At 50.5% G+C, this 16238-nt stretch overlaps 1 long non-coding RNA gene across 7 annotated transcripts in view; it reads left to right on the top strand.

Moving 5' to 3' along the window:
* The first annotated feature begins 1915 nt into the window (after window positions 1-1915).
* Window positions 1916-16238, top strand: part of LOC123156601 (uncharacterized) — a 15645-nt gene continuing 1322 nt past the window's right edge. Inside the window, exons 1-7 of one of the 7 annotated variants that reach the window (XR_006478242.1) lie at window positions 1916-2051; window positions 2152-2444; window positions 2521-2705; window positions 3468-3621; window positions 10063-10449; window positions 10590-10728; window positions 10817-11119. This is a non-coding gene — a long non-coding RNA (uncharacterized lncRNA). Of the gene's footprint in view, window positions 2052-2151; window positions 2445-2520; window positions 2706-3106; window positions 3185-3467; window positions 10729-10816; window positions 11404-16238 lie in introns of those variants that run through there. The other 6 variants (XR_006478241.1, XR_006478243.1, XR_006478244.1 and 3 more) reach the window with 6 other exon arrangements.

Below are 16238 nucleotides of genomic sequence, written 5' to 3'. Positions count from 1 at the left end.
ATTGAGAGAAGTGACCTCTCTTATCTCCGTCCTTGGTCGACGGTCCGTACTATACGTATAGAAAGGACTCGACACGCTAGCTAGTAAGAAAATGAAGGAAACCATTAAGTACAGAAGATCGTCATGAACATATACAGAGGCAAGTGATTGACCTCTCCTTCTCTGAGAGATGGTCAAACAACAAGTTTTCGTATATCTGTCCGATGCTACTAGCTACATCTATACAATATAAGATCTATTACAATCCCTAACATCTGAAGTCAAGTGCCACATGGTATTCTCGGGCTTTATTGATAACGTGGTCAAGAAAGAATCCCGCCAATTCCTTTTGAATTGCTTTTATGCGATCATATGGTAGAAGCTGATCATGCAACTGTCAGATCTAAATCGAAGAAGAGGGTCAATACATGTGTATGAATGAAACTCAACACAAATGATTGTAATAAAATACAATTGTGAATATGTTTGCTTATGCACTTCATACTATTTTCCAGAGTAGCCCTGCTTATTCTTGGACATCTCGATGTAGATGAACTCACAAACGTAGTATCCACAGAAATTATTTCCTTATTCCTGTCACAAGCACTTTACGAGAAATTGAGGCCAATCAAACTGATAAGCAAGCATGCTAAATGGTATTGATGAAACTAGCTATAATCAATGGGAGATGCGCGGAACTAGGTAGTAGTACATACTTTCGGGTGTTTAAATCTCAGCTCGGTCGGCAGTCCCGGAGAAAATGCGGTGAACTCTTTCCAAACCCTGCCAGACACAGAAAATATGTACTTGATATCAGGAAATGAACAAAGTTGCCGATATGGAGCGATAATGATCGATTTAACTTACTTCTGGAGCATTCGAGTCATGTACGCATAGTCATCGGATCTTTTCGTCTCGAGTCTAAGACGGTTACTTCTCCCAGCTCAAGCTTAATCACTAGGAGAATAAAGTGGAAGATGCAGACGCATGCACAACTCATCAGTTACATGATCGACTATAACCTCGAGTAATAATGGAAACCGAATATGCACAAGACAGTAATCCTCACTTGAAGTTATAAGGAAAGAGTATTTTATCTTTGCTTTTATTTTTGAGCAACGATCGTAGCATGTTGTCCTTGGTTTCTGTGAAATTCTTTTTAACCGTCCATTCATGTATGACATTTGGTTAATGAACCCAATGTCATAGATTTGTTCTTTTCTGCATTCAATGATTTTCAATCTGCATAATATAGTGAGGATAATTAATATACATGCAATGGAAGAGCTGAGCTATATATATAGAGACTTAATTTCAGAAAGTAGTACTTACAGATAGTAACAAGCCACTAGTGCTTTGCCGAGGGCCTTTTGATTGTAGAACTGGAAAAACTCGTCAAAATCAACAGCTAACAGTTCTTGGCTAACGAAGTCATGGTCCTCTTTAATTCTCATCGACAAAACATCCTTCCCAGACTCACTACAGGTTTTCATGTACCATTCATGGAATCTTCGTATCATCGTTGTTAGAGCAAGAGTTCCATCTTTGACGAGAGGCTTCTCGTAATTGTATTTGAATTCGTCCACCTCCATTCACTACACCACGATACTGCATTCCCTATACATGTGTGTTGAGAAAAGTCACTTTCGCCGACCGACTGTTGGTTGGAAAATTTTGTAACAGACTGTTGGTCGGGAAAACATGTAAACAATAACAAACGGTCGGTCGGGAATGCTAACATATTTATTGTCAAATGATGGGCCGGGAAAGCTCTAATGCCCATCCATATACATTGGTCCGGAAATAATCCCGACCAACAGCCCGTGGCGAATGGGCCAGCGCGTACAGAAAATTTGAGCGCCACTTTTGGCCCAAGCCCGCGAAACGTTTTCCCCCAACACATATAACTCACCACGCATGGAGAGGAAAAAACCTAGTCCCTTTCTCATTCCCCACGCGCGCCGCCATGGGCACCCGCCGGCGGCATCCTCCCTGCCCGCCGCGCCATACTGCCTCCCGCTCGACCCTGTTAGCCCGCCGCCTCGCACGCTCGAAACCTCATCTCCTCCCAGGTGCTCTCTCCTCTCCTCATCGTCGTCGCGGCGGGCGCCGAGCAGATCTGGGGCCTAATCTGCTGCAGATCTTGGGGTGACGGGTCTTAATCTGCTGCAGACGGGGGAGACAGGGCGGGCGCCATGACCAAGCATTCCCCGGAGGCACTGGTGCTTATCTCCCGTGGAGGCTTTCAGGGTCGGGTTCCCGGCGAGCGGCGTCATCAGCTCCGGCACTAACCTCGAGTGCCCAGTTTCTTGCTCCTCCCTGCTAACAGACAGACTTCACTAGAGTATCACCTGTGCATCTTTCACCTTTTTTTTCTCTCATCCTCGTAGTCCTAGATGAGCATGACAGAAGAAAATGACGAGATTGCTACCAAGACAAGGCTGCTGTCACTTGAACTGTTGGAGGTTAGTTTACATCGTGGAGGTTGCTATATTTGATTTTCTTTGTTTAGATCATATCTGCTGATTCTTTTACCTGCAGGGATTTTTAGACGTGCGCCCGTGCTCATGTGCCTCCATGTGTGTCTCTCTAATCAGATCTAGGAGCTGCCTCCCTATGCAGCAGGGGCCAAACTATGTGCCACTGTATGCATAGTCAGATCTCTAATTAGATGACCTGCCTCCACTGTTGTACGCATGTTAAGCTCGGACATTTAATTCCATCTGGTAAGTGGTTGACCATCTAATGATTGATTTTGCAGACCACTACATGCATGTCTGTCTGTATGCTCCGATTAGTTTTGTGCATCTGCCAATCTGGGTGGCTAAATATGTTATGGGAAAGTAGTGGGCGTCTGAAACATGTAGGAAAACATATATAGCATTAGATAATAATTAATCTAACGGTTGGTCATATTATGATGCTCAGTAAGGTTAAATAAGTTATACTGTAAAATTTTATGCCTTTGTCGTGCTTGTCAGAAAAGATGGTAGTAATAGCAATAATATGCAACTATTTATCAGGAAAAAAATCTGTATGCACTGTATTTGCAGCACTCAATTGCATGGTTGCTTTAAAAAAATATACGTTAACTTGAGTTAATTAATTAGCACGTGTGTCAGTGTAGTCACGAGCCATCCAAAGCAAAGAGAGGATGAGATGAACTCAACAATTTCCAAATTCGACCCTTATTTGATTAGGCAAGGTTAGCTTTTTTATAGCTTGTATTGATGATTTCAAAAATTATATGAGCAAAATTGGTGGACGTAACTTTTTCCTTTAACCATGCATATTGATGCTTCAAAACTTAGATCTATCTTGTATCCACCGCCATAATGCTATTTGAACCTTTGCACTGTGCTTTGTACATCTAACTTATGCGCGAATATATTGTTTCCATCTAAATAAGTGTGAAGAATAAGAATAAGTCAAAAACATTATACAATGCTTTCTAAATCTGAGCATTATCCCCACATTTTTTTCACCAGATACCTCCATGATGAGTATATGTGTGCCAATGAGCAGCTGGTGCAGATGGTTCTAGCTTAACTCATGAATATGAGAACAATATATTGAGGCTGTGAAGAAGGCTGCCATCGAGCCAAAAGGCAAGCACAGCAAGGATTAATGTGTGCCGTAGAGGTTATCCAAAAGAACAATGTCATTTCGTTAATTAATTCCCTATACAATTTCACTTGCACATGCATCTTTCTGACAAAATAAAAACTGCACTACTCTCTCTCCCTCTCTCTCTTACCTAATCTATCGAAAGTACTAATTGTGAATTTCATCTCTATTTTTCTCCAAAAACTTTGCATAGTATCCCTGGTAGGGCTAGGGTTCCTACCGGCTCTACTCCGTAGGTTATACGGGCAGAATAGCGGGGGTTGGGGGCGAGGGCGGCGGCTCCGGCGTGTTGGCGCCGTCGTGAGGGAGAAGAAGGCCGGCGGCGGCTAGGGTTTGGTGCGGCTAGGGTTCCGACTCCTCTGGAGCCGGGCAATATGATAGAACTATCTTTATTGCTTAATCTCAAACGATATCTTACAACTAGTATTTATAACTTTAGCCTAAGATAACTTTCCTAAAATAATTTTCCTAAGATAACTTGTGGGTCAAGCCCCTAATACTAAGGCCCGGTGGGCCTCTTTCGGTTATAGACCAAACCGGTCATAACATCTCTCCCCGCCTGCGCAAACAGCTCGTCCTCGAGCTGAAAATCTGGATAGTGTTGGCGGAATTCTTCACGCTGCTCCCAAGTAGCCTCCTCCTACGGAAGGCCTGTCCACTGAACGAGAATGAACGAGACGCCACGACGAAGTTGTGCCTGCAACACCTTTGCCGGCTCTGGAAGAATGCGACCATCGGCGATGGGAGGAAGCGCCGGAGGAGCCGCCGGTGGCTCGCCACGGAAAGGCTTGAGCAGCCCCACATGGAAGACGTCGTGGATGCGAGCGCGGGCTGGAAGCTGAAGACGAGAGTCCACCTTCCCAATGCGCTCCAAGATAGGGAAGGGCCCGGCGTAGCGCGGGCCGAGCTTGCGCCTTGCTCGCGGGTCCAGTGACTGCGTAGAGCGGTGGAGAAGACGCAGCCACACCCAATCACCCACCGCGAACTCCGCCTCGCGATGATGATCGTCGTAGTAGTGCTTGGCCAACTGCTGGGCCTGAAGGAGACACTGACGAACCTCAGCAAGCACCTCGTCACGAGTGCGGATGAGTTCACCCGCACCCTCCATCCGAGCTGTCTCCGGATCCACCGGAAGGATAGGTGGGGGTGGTCGCCCATAGACCACCTCAAATGGCGTAGCGCGCAGGGCGGAGTGATAAGAGATGTTGTAGCAGTACTCCGCCCAAGAAAGCCAGTCCACCCAAGCGCGAGGCCGATCACCTGTCACACAACGCAAATACATGGCAATGACCTTGTTAACCACCTCGGACTGTCCGTCCGTCTGAGGATGGAACGCCGTACTCAGTCGGAGCTGGACACCCGCCATCCTGAAGAGGTCGCGCCATACATGGCCCGTGAAAACTGGGTCCCGATCACTGACGATCGAAGTAGGAAATCCGTGTAGACGGACGATGCAGTCGAAGAAGGCCCGGGCCACTGATGCCGCCGTATATGGATGGCCGAGCGCGATGAAGTGGGTGTACTTGGAGAAGCGGTCGACCACCATGAGGATGACCGACTTGCCACCCACCTTGGGCAGGCCCTCAATGAAGTCCATGGATATATCCGCCCAGACCTGAGATGGCACCTCCAAGGGCTGGAGTAACCCGGCCGGCCTCAGTGTCTCTGTCTTGTTGCGCTGGCATGTCTGACAAGACCGAACCCAGTCGCGGACCAGGGCGCGATCGCCAGGGATGTAGAAGTCGGCGCGAAGACGATGGAGGGTTTTCTGCATACCCTCATGGCCCGCCGAATGGGCGAGCTGTAACACCTGGTGACGGAGATCATCATGCGCCGGAACAAAGACCCGACGCCCATGTAGGAGCAGTCCGTCAGAGAAGCGCCAAGGCTCCTCCAGGTCGCCGGTCGTGAGCTGCTGCTGAAGACGGACGACGTCGTCGGCCGTCGTAGTGGCGCGGCGAATGTCGACGAAGGGGCCGAATGTCGGCCCAGAGCGTATGCACAGGGCCACCCCGGCGGACTCGTCGGTGGAGGAAACAAAGTCGGAGTCACGACGGGACAGTGCGTCGGTCACTGTGTTAAGGAGGCCCGGTCGATACTCGACGGAAAAGTCGAAGCCGAAGAGCTTGCTGATCCACTGATGCTGCGGCACGGTCGACAGCCGTTGATCCAGCAAGAACTTTAGGCTGTAGTGGTCGGTGCGAATGAGGAAGGACCGGCCCCACAAGTACGGCCGCCAATGACGAACGGCCTGTACAAGACCAATGAGCTCCCGCTCGTATGCCGCCAGCTTAAGGTGATGCGGAGCGAAAGGACGGGTGAAGAAGGCGAGGGGTCCATCGCCCTGATAAAGCACGGCGCCGAACCCTGCGCCTGAGGCATCACAGTCCACCACGAACGGGCGGTTGAAGTCGGGCATCTGGAGGACGGGGCCCGTCGTGAGGGCCCCCTTGAGGGCCTCGAATGCCGTTGTCGCCTCGTTGTCCCAGGCGAAAGCGTCGCGGCGAAGCAACTGCGTGAGGGGCGTCGCGATGAGCCCGAACTCCCGAATAAATTTCCGGTAGTAGCCACCGAGGCCGAGGAACCCGCGGAGAGCCCGCGGCGAGTGAGGCGTCGGCCATGCGGAGACGGCTGCCACCTTATCGGCGTCCATAGCCACCCCGTCGGCGGAGATGACGTGGCCCAAGTAGGCCACCGAAGGCATCCCGAATGAGCACTTCGAGCGCTAAAGGTGGAGGTGGTGCGCTCGAAGCTCGTTGAAGACGATGGCGACGTGCTGGAGGTGCTCGGCCTAAGACGCGCTGTAGATCAGAATATCATCAAAGAAAACGAGCACAAACCAGCGTAAGTAGGGCCTGAGGACGTCGTTCATTAGAGCCTGAAAGGTCGCCGGGGCATTGGTGAGGCCAAAGGGCATCACCAAGAACTCGAAGTGGCCGTGATGAGTCCGAAACGCCGTCTTGGCGATGTCATCTGGGTGCATGCACACCTGGTGGTACCCCGACCAAAGGTCGAGCTTGGTGAAGAAGCGCGCCCCGTGTAGCTCGTCGAGGAGCTCGTCGACCACCGGAATAGGGAACTTATCCGTAAGTGTGATAGCATTAAGGGCACGATAGTCGATGCAGAAACGCCATGTGCCGTCTGACTTGCGGACGAGAAGCACCGGCGCAGTGAACGGCGAAGTGGAGAGCCGGATGATGTCGGCTACGAGCATGAGCGCACACTGCCGCTCCAACTCATCCTTCTGCAACTGCGGATAGCGGTAAGGGCGGACCGCCACCGGCGCGGAGCCTGGCAGAAGATGTATACGGTGATCATACGTGCGGGCGGGCGGCAGCCCCTGTGGCTCGGTGAAGATGTCATCATGCTGCTGTAGGAGGCTCTCCAAGAGTGGGTGCTCGGCCGTTGCGGTGGGCGCGGCCAGCTGGAGGGGTGGTGAGGGTGCGGCACCCCCAATGCCGTCCCACCGAATGCGGCGGCCCAATCGCCAGAAGGTCATTGTCAGCGCATCGAAATCCCAGAGAATAGGACCAAGAGTGCGCAAGAAGTCAACGCCGAGGATGAAGTCGAAGCAGCCCAAGTCGATGCTGGCACATGTGATGGAGAAGTGCTCGCCGCCGATAGTGATGGGCACGTCACGGGCGAGCCCATGGCAGTGGAGACGGTCGCCATTAGCGACTGTGACTCACAACTGCTCGCCGCTGGTGGGCTGTAATGCAAGGCGCCACATGGTGGTCTCTGGCAGGAAGTTATGAGTGGATCCCATGTCCACGAGGGCCACTAAGCGCTCGCCCTGGATCATGACCGGTAAGAGCATCGTCCGTTCATCACGGATACCGGCCAGCGCGTGTAGGGACACCACGAGGGCGGTGGCCGGGGCGGGCAAGGGCGCCGCTGCGGTCTCCGCAAGGGCTGGGGCGCCGAGGCCATCCTCCAGAGTCTCCTCGCCCGTCTCGTCTGACGTCTCCAAGTAGAAGAGGCGGGGACAGACATGGCCCGGTGCATAGGGCGCATCACAGTTGAAGCACAAGCCCAGGCGCCGGTGTTCCAGCTGTTCCGCCTGAGTGAGACGCCTGAATGGCCGCGTCGGAGCCGGGGTGGCCGCCGGGGCGGCCGTGGATGGCGTCGGTGCTGCCGGAGATGGCCGAATAGGCTGTCGGCCCCCACGTGGCGCGGATGGACGCGTCAAGGCCTGGGCGCGTTGTTCGAACGCTCGGGCATAGTACATGGCCGTCTGAAGGTCTTGGGGCCCCTTCATCTCGACGTCCACGCGAATGTGGTCGGGAAGGCCACCGATGAAAAGCTCCGCCCGCTGTAAGGCCGTCACACCGGGCGCGTGGCACGCCAGGGCCTGGAAGCGGTCGGCGAAGTCTTGTACCGTGGAGGTGAATGGCAGGCGGCCCAACTCGGCCAGGCGGCTCCCGCGGACCGGTGGCCCGAAATGAAGAAGGCACAACTCCCGGAAACGATCCCACGTGGGCATGCCGCCCTCGTCCTGCTCGAGGCCGTAGTACCATGTCTGGGCGGCCCCGCGGAGATGGTAGGAAGCCAGCCAAGTGCGCTCCGACGCAGGCGTGCGCTGTCCGCGGAAGAACTGGTCACACTGGTTGAGCCAGTTAAGCGGGTCGTCGGAGCCGTCGTATGTGGCGAAGTCGATCTTGGCGAACCGGGGCGGCTGCTGGTGTGGCGCGCCTTGGCCCAGTACCTCGGCGGTGCGGAGGGCGGATGATGGTCCGCGGTCCATGTGGGAAAGCCCGGCTTAGTTACCGGTGGCACCCGACGCCTCGGGCTGCAAGGGAAAACCGGACGGTGGACGAGCCTCCGGGTAGGCCGAGGACGGCCCGTGGAGCCAGCCGGGAAGTGGCGAGGGTGACGGCGGGAAGCGGACCTCTTGGATCGGAAGCCCTCTCGGCGACGACCGGCCCAGGTTAGGGCTGGGCGGGGGCGGTGGAGGACCCTGCTCCAGGGCCGCTGGCAGGGATGGCGCGGCGGAAGACGGCACATCCGGCGCGGTCCAGGTGGGCCACTGCGGCCCCGTGGTGGCGGCGAGTGGTGCGGTTGGCGCAAGCTGCGGCGGCCATGGTGGCCACAGCGGCGGCCACAGCGGCGGTGCGGCCGCCTGGGCTGGGAGCGCCGGGTAGCCTCCGGTGACGTCCCCCGGTACCGAGTACCACGGCAGCGCCTGCTGAGTTGCGGCCATGGCTGGATGGAGTGGTGGCGGCGGCCCGTAGGGACTCGCCAGGTAGAGACGGATGCCTTGTACCGTGGCAACGAGGTCGGGGAGGACGCCGGCCATTGCCTCCGTTGTGAGCTGCGTCTGCGGGGGAGGTGATGGCGGCGGCGTTGGTTGGACGGGGGCTGGTAGCCGCCCGTGGCCCGGCGTGGTGCCGGGTGCCTGGAGGGGCGGCGCCGAGAGTGATGCCGTGACGCCCGCCAGGAGCGAGGCCGTGGTGCCCGGCGTGGAGGCGGCGGCGGTGGAGGAGTTGGCGGCAGCGGCGGTGGTGGAGTAGACGGGTAGCGGCGGTGGTGGCGGCGGTGGATGCGGAGGTGGAGATGACATGGTCGAAACCCGGGTACCTGATACCAAACTGGTAGGGCTAGGGTTCCTACCGGCTCTACTCAGTAGGTTATACGGGCAGAATAGCGGGGGTTGGGGGCAAGGGCGGCGGCTCCGGCGTGTTGGCGCCGTCGCGAGGGAGAAGAAGGCCGGCGGCGGCTAGGGTTTTGTGCGGCTAGGGTTCCGGCTCCTCTGGAGCCGGGCAATATGATAGAACTATCTTTATTGCTTAATCTCAAATGATGTCTTACAACTAGTATTTATAACTTTAGCCTAAGATAACTTTCCTAAAATAATTTGCCTAAGATAACTTGTGGGTCAAGCCCCTAATACTAAGGCCCGGTGGGCCTCTTTCGGTTATAGACCAAACCGGTCATAACAATCCTATCCACTGAAGTTTATTACCATGTGATCAGAGAAATTAAGAGGTATATGTGCATATTGTAAGAACATGATTAGTGGCACATATTGCACAATTGATTCTATGTTGTATCACCTAGTGTACAGCTTCCTTGACTTTATTTTGTTCTCAGCCTATGGCATGTTATTCTTCCATTTACCCCTGTCTATTTATAGTTTGCATTCCTAGTGAAAAGACCAAATCATTTACTTAGTTGCTTGTGGTCTGTTGTGGGTGGGTGATGTTCACATTCTAAATTAGCAATTAGTTGCTAGTGGGTGTTGTCCTTGCTGAATGCTGACTTTATGGATTACAACTAGGACAATGCACGTGCATTGCCACGGGGCAATAAAGACAAAGACACTGATCAATATTATGTGCCATCTCCTTCTTCTTAGTATATCATCATCGCTCTTTATTTTGTCCTAAAGCTGTAGAGAAAAACAAAACCTACATGTGTTGATAACCCCTCAAATGTTCTTGTCCTTGCAATTTGTAGAACACACCAATTATCGGATTAGAAGAACCGTGCAACTAATGAGCCATGGCAAATTGATTTGGAGAACAGGGATCAGGCGAACATGGACCAAGTTGTAGTGTTCTACCTTTCCTATGGTCCTCTTTGGTTGGTAGCAGTGATGGTTCTCCCCAAGTCCTTAGTCACTTGCAAGCTGCTGCAAAATGAATTTTGTATCAACAGGTGCATTTTTTTGTCTTTTCTGAATTTACAGGCTAAGTAAACATTTGCAGGCTGTTTCTATTTGCAACAATGGTTCCTATTGCCTAATGAAAGCTACAAGAAGGGCCTTGTCCACTCAGAACAATCATATTGAAGGTCAAATTGAGCTTGCAACTAATAATATGTTGTGTGCTGATGTTTGCAATGGTATTTGGTTTCTGTACTCTGCAAGCCTCACGATGCTAATTGAAGTATCCTTTATCATGTTGCAGATGCTTAGCAAATGCTTTCACTGCTACCTGTTGTTAATCACCTGCTTTCTTACTCCTTTCATTTATGTAGGAAAGGCCTAAGAGAGTTATCCCCCATGGGAACGGAGACCAGGATACATTGTCTCAGGATATATGCAGCAGAAAAAGTTTTTTAGAAAAACACAAAAAGGGAGCCACCTAGACGCTGCATCCTTGCAACTCGTCAGTTGCTTTGGTATAAAATGATATTGAAGGCAGCTTAGAGAAAATATCATCTTCTCTAGTTGTGGTCTGTAATATTAACAGGTTATTTTGACTAGCAGATGTTCAAGCTGGAGGATGTTATCCAATGAGATGAAGATTGAAGGCTTTGATGTATTGTACGAGAATGAAACAAGCATATTGGTGGAAGGCTGTGAGGATGGATATCCTGTGAGGATAGATATGTAGTTGCTCACTACAAGGAGCCAAGGCAGATGATGTGCCTCTGAGATAAATTCCAAAAAACAGAGTAAGAAATTTTTGCTCCAAAAGTGAATCATAATGTTTCCTCTATTTAATTAGTTACATTAGCTTATAGGAAACTTGATTGATATTCTGTTGGTAACGTGAAATCTGGATATGGGAGGGATAACAGATGATGATCCGTAAAACAAATCCTATCAGGCAGTTAGTTGGGAAAGGATAATGCCCTGTCAAATCTGGATATTGGAGGGATAACAGAATGTTTGTTGGGAAAGAGTACCCTGTCAGATAGTTGGTCGGGGAAGCCCATGTCAGCCCCAATAGATTGTTGGTCGGGAAAATTTACCATGTCTGATTGTCGGTCCGGAAAGGCCCGTAGCAACCGCAACGGACTATCTGTCGGGAAAGGCCCATGACTGGCCCAACAGAATGTTGGTCGGGAAAGATGCACCATAGACGACATACTGTCAGTCGGGAAAGGTATGTCGGTCGGGAAAGTGCTTTCCCGTCTGGACTTTCCCCAACAGACAGGGTCGGTCGGCAATAGTCTTTCCCGACCGACTGTCCGTCAGCGGAACTAGTATTCCCGACCAATTTGGCTGTTGGGAATGTAGTGCTATGATGTAGTGATTGTATCCCAATGTACTTCGTCGGGCAGGTAATCACCAGGATTGGTACCGGGCAGCATCAGCAGGTGATTTTGCGACGATATCGCTAGACACCTTGAGCGGGGGGAACGATTGGTTCTCCTGTTCTTCGAGTTGGGGAATTTTTTTCCCACTTCTTCGTTCTTTTAACCTTTATTCAAGTGAAGTATTTCCCGACTGGCGCGCTTCTTGCAATGTCTTTTTAAGACAATGAACATGGTTGTTATCCGGTGAAGGCGGCGGTGGTCGCTTCAGGGGTTTGAGAGTGCGCTTCACTTTCACCGGATCCATCTTCTCCTCCGGAGGTGGATGTTTCATAGCTCTTCGCGTTTCAAAGAAGTCCTTCACTTGGGTTTGAACGATCTTTGCGTTTTCCTCCACGGTCATCTCGTATGGTAACTTCTCTACAAGCTTGAGAGATGGACCAAATCTGTAATGCCTCCCGCCTCTGGCTGTACTGCTAGACGCCGGAGCGACGGAGCCTCTCTTCTGTTGCTGCTGGCGAGTAGTAGAAGCAGGTGGAGTGGTTCGATCCGCCGGAGCAGCCGGAGTGGTGGCGTCTGTGTTCCGCCATTGCTGACAAGGCGAAGGAGGAGGCGGGCTGCTCGGACGCGCCAGATTAGGCGGAGAAGGAGGCGGAGTGCCTCCCTCACACTCCGAAGAAGGAGGCGAAGTGCCGTGATCACTTGCCGGAGGAGGAGGAGGAGGAGCAGGCGGACTGCCCTGACTCATCGTCGGAGGAGGAGGCAGAGGCATGAAGTTCAGAAGCTTGATGTGCTCCTTCTGCCATAGACACGGAGTCTTCAGAGCAAGACCCAGCTGACTCTCCCCTTCACCTGCAGGGTGGTCAAGATGGAGCTCCTCAAATCCCTCCGTTATTTCATCCACCATCACAACAACATAGCCTTGTGGAATCAGAAGGCAGTGAAAAGTTGCGTCGGTTTCAGGAGGTGCAACAGAGTTGACAGTCGCCTTGACTTTGAGGTTCTGCCATTGCGTCATAAGATGGCACTGATGAGCCTCCGTGATAGAATCCACGGGGTGGCTAGGAGCCGTGAAGTCAGGCTACTGAACAAGCTCAGTGGAAGCCACGTTGCTTCTTCGTTGAGATTGCGGGGTAGCTTTTCGGGTAGCTTGGGCAGGTTGCTGGCTCTCAACTTGTTCCTATAGCTTTCGTACCCTTGCATTCAGCTTATGAAATTCGCTCTGCTCCACTCTCCTCCTCCTCTCTTGGGTTTTTAACCGCCTGCACCGGCAAACCTGACCTTCCACGCAATAGAGCCTGGTGTGCCTCGTGTTCGTCGAGGGTGCTCAGAATTCCCGAGGGCCTCTGTGAGCTGCCGTTCTCTCTGTTTCATGTTGCTTGCTGCACTGCGGCGATATACTTCTGAAGCTTCTTGAACAGTATTTGAAGTTGCTCGTCATCATAACGCACTTCCCTGTTTTAGGGTCCAAGGTTCCCCCAACCCTGAAGAACCAAGTCCTTGAACAGTCTGGCCAGTTCAATGTCTCTGGTTCGACCCCTTAAGCAATCAGGTCATTCTCAGCCTTGTCCTACAACGGCCGTGCTTTGCAAGAGCTGATCCTGACTCATTTCGGTCACCGGAGCCGTCATCACGGTTTCCTTCTTCTAGCGGCATTCGGTCGTCGGAGCCATCATGATCACGACTTTCCTCCTCCGTTGTTCGATCACCATAGCCTGCTTCCTCTCCTTCCATACCATCGGTGTCGTTGAGAAACGACAAGACATCACCTCCGTCGCGGATTATGTCCCCCAGTAACTCTTCTTGTTAGTCTCCTTGTTGATCCATAGTTTCTGCAAATATTACAACATGGCAATTAATATACAAACATGCATGAGAGATGGATATATTAATAGTGGCAAACATAGACCTAGCTAGCTAATCAGAACAAGGAATATTAATTAGTGGCCTCGACGCTACGGTTTGGGGTGGCCTCGACAACGCTCTTCTAAATTGGTAAATTTGGGTGGCCTCGACGCTTCTAGGGGTTGGGGTGGCCTCGGCAACGCTTCTAGGGTTTGGCCCGGAACGCCTCTATCACGAATGTTCGACGTCCGGACCGCCTCTCTCATGAATGTCAAACAAGGGATTTAACAAGATGGCGCCATTCTGGATGTGCAGAAAATGGTCCGTATTTTTCCTGATCTCATCTACCCTTCTATATGTCATGTTGTCTAGTATCAAAGGATTAAAGAAAATCATGCTTCATCATTAGCCGGAAGTAAGAGGTGCATGATGGCATGAAGCTCCGCAAAGTTATTTTGGAACGGAGTCCTGATAGGATAATTCACTTTTTGATACGAAGTTCAGCAAGAGCCTTTCGAATACCGCTATTTGGAAGGCCTTTGCTGAACTTCATACCAAAAAGCGAATTATTCTATCAGGACTCCGTTCCAAAATAATTTTGGAGAGCTTCATACCATCATGCGTCTGTTACTTCCAGCTAATTATGAAACCATATGGATTTCCTCAATACTTTGATACAAGAGAACATGCACATATATAATGGTAGATGAGATCAGGAAAAATATGGATCAACTTAATTATGCACATGCATAATGGGGGCATTATTGATAAATCTCTTATAAATCTCGAGAGAGTTTGTCGGGTAGGGGCGGGAGGGGGTAGGAGATCGACAACATTTTTTCCTAGGGTTTGGGTGTCCTTGAGAGTGGGTCGAGCGAGAGGGTCCAGGTTGATCGATGTCCCCCTCTCGACCCCTCGACCCCTCGACGACCCCTCAACCCCTTGACCCCTCGACGACCCCTCGACCCTCTACCCTAGTTCCCAACCCTTGACTGCTCGGTGATCCTCGACACCCTTGTTCCCGATAAAAAATAAGAAGAGGAAGAAGAAGAAGAAATATTAGAAGAAAAATTAGAAGAAAAATTAGAAGAAGAAATAAGAGGAGAAGAAGAAGGAATGGAGGAGAAGAAGAAAAAATAGAAATTTTTTCTATTTTTTCTTCTTCTCCTCTATTCCTTATTTTTCTCCTCCTTTTTTTCTTCTTCTTCCTCTTCTTATTTTTTTCTTCTCCTCTTCTTCTCCTTATTCCTCTCCTTCCGATGTCTCGGCAACCCACGACCCTCGACCCTAGTTCCGGATCCTCGACCCCTCGACGACCCTCAACCCTCGACGACTGTACGACCCTCGACCCTCTACCCTAGTTCCCGACCCTCCGCCGCTCGGCGATCCTCGACACCCTCGTTCCCGATAAAAAATAAGAAGAGGAAGAAGAAGAGAAAAAATAGAAGAAAAAAAAAGATTTTTTTCTATTTTTTCTTCCTCTCCTCTATTCCTTATTCTTCTCCTCTTATTTTTTTCTTCTTCTTCCTCTTATTTTTTCTCTCCTCTTCTTCCTCTCCTCTTCTTCTCTTCTTCTCCTTCTTCCTCTTCTTATTTTCCCTTTCCCTCTCCTTCTTTTTCTTCCTTCTTCCTCTTTTCCATACATATAAAAAGTTTTTAAAAAGTACATACATACATACAAAAAATACATCTAAAAACTACATATATCTAAAAAATACTTACATACATACATATATGAACAACTAAAAAAGCATATATACATACATACATATAAAAACATCCAAAAATACATTTATACATATATGAACATCTAAAAAAGCATATATAACAAAAAATTGAACACGGCGGCGCGCGACGGGGCAGGGGCGCGGTGCTCACAGAGGGAGGCATTGGGGTAGGGGGCGTCAGCAGTGGCGTCGGGGCGGGAAGGGGTGCATCGGGGCAGAGGAGCACAACGGGCGGCGTCGGGGCAGGGGGCGCACGGCGGGCGGCTTAAGGGTGGGCATGGGCGCGTCGGGGCAGACGGCATCCACGGCGGCGAGGGCGCGTCGGCGACGAGGACGGCGCGTGGCGAGGGCGAGGGCGTGGGCGATGACGAGGGAGCGGTCCGGCAGCCTAGCGGCGTCGTTCTGTTCGGCGCTGCATCGGGAGGGAAGATGAACTGTGAGTGAAAATTTCTAAGTGCTAACTTTATATACGCAGAGCATTGGTCTCGGTTCGTGGCACCAACTGAGACCAAAGGCCTTGTGCTGCCCGCGACCAAAAGTCCAGTCCCACCTCGCTAGTTGGGAGGCTTCAACAGTGGTTTATAAGCGCGGCTGCGCTGACCACTTCGAGCTCCTCTTAAATGCAGGCTTACAGTCCTAAAGTTACATTAATTTCCTATGGGCCTACTGGGCCTTCTCTGCGGGCCTGAATCCTGGCCCATGGATGGGTTTCTAGTCGTATTTAGGCCGTAGTGGCTCAGTAGGTGGCATTTTTTCGTATTTTTTCCAGTTTTTTTTGGTTTGTTTTTTCTTTTGTTTTTTGCTTTATTTTTTCAGTTTTTTTAATTTTTATTTAATATTACTGTGTTTTATCATTATATTCACAAACTTATTTTGTTATTTTAGTTTATAAAAAAAATCTTGATGATAATTCTTTTTGCATTAAAGTTTCTAACAAAAAAATTCTTTATGAAAATTCTTTTTGCTTTTAAATTTTTGAACAGAAAATACTATGATAATTTTAGTTGCATAAATTTTATATAATTTTAGGTGGCATATTATTTATTTTTTTCCTTTTTTCTTTTGTTGTTTTGCTTT

The sequence above is a fragment of the Triticum aestivum genome, chromosome 7B (genome assembly GCF_018294505.1).
Source record: "Triticum aestivum cultivar Chinese Spring chromosome 7B, IWGSC CS RefSeq v2.1, whole genome shotgun sequence".
Classification (NCBI taxonomy): Eukaryota; Viridiplantae; Streptophyta; class Magnoliopsida; order Poales; family Poaceae; genus Triticum; species Triticum aestivum.
The sequence above is the reverse complement of the archived record's forward strand: the minus strand, read 5'-3'. Positions and strand labels throughout refer to the sequence as shown.